The sequence below is a fragment of the Sebastes umbrosus genome, chromosome 19 (genome assembly GCF_015220745.1).
Source record: "Sebastes umbrosus isolate fSebUmb1 chromosome 19, fSebUmb1.pri, whole genome shotgun sequence".
Classification (NCBI taxonomy): Eukaryota; Metazoa; Chordata; class Actinopteri; order Perciformes; family Sebastidae; genus Sebastes; species Sebastes umbrosus.
In genome coordinates, this window is record NC_051287.1 from 13,651,919 (window position 1) to 13,652,875 (window position 957).

Consider the following 957-nt stretch of genomic DNA (forward strand, 5'->3'; position numbering starts at 1 on the left):
AAATGGGGCAGCAGCCCAAGCCCATTGTGTGCCTGTGGAGAAGTGCAAACAATGGAACACATCATTGAAGCTTGCCCGCTTCGCAGTCTAAAAGGAGGGTTAGACACCCTCCATACAGCAGACCAGGAGGCAACTGCATGGCTCAAGGACTTTGCATTCGCTAAATCAGGGGTGCCCAATACGTCGATCGCGATCTACCGGTCGATCGCAAAGGTAGTGTGGGTAGATCGCATGGCATTAAAAAAAAAAAATAGAAGTCAGCCAACAAATTGCAACACTGTTTCACCTGAACTCATCTGGAGTGGAGGATGAGATTTTGACACTACAAGCTGACATTCAGCTTAAGTCCAGGGCTCATGGACAGTTCTGGAACTTACTCACAGAGGAAAAGTACCTCAACATGAGGAAATGTGCTACCTCCATGACTGCATTATTCGGCTCCACTTATTTATGCGAGTCAGCCTTTTCCCACATGAAGATTATTAAGTCCAAATACCGTTCCACCTTGACTGATGATCATTTGGAAGTGTGCTTGAGGCTGGCTATCAGCAGCTACTGTCCGGACTATGCATCCCTGGCTGATTCCATTCAGTGCAAGTCATCAGAGTAAGGTAATGACAAAAAATGTACAGAGTTATATTGTACAATATGGGTTCATGCAGTTATGCAAGGCACACCAACATATATTGTACATATAAAGAATACTCAATATATTTATAAATAAATATATGTTTTGCATTTTTATAGTAGGTAGATCATTTTGACTTGGTCATTTTATAAGTAGCTCGCATGCTGAAAAAGTGTGTGCACCCCTGCGCTAAATAAATAAACTAGTAAAACGAAGAGCCGTTTGGGAGCCGAAAGAGCCAACTCTTCTTGGTGAGCTGAGCCAAATGATCTGGCTCACTAAAAACAGCCGGAATTCCCATCACTATTAGCTTTCTGGACCAACCCAGC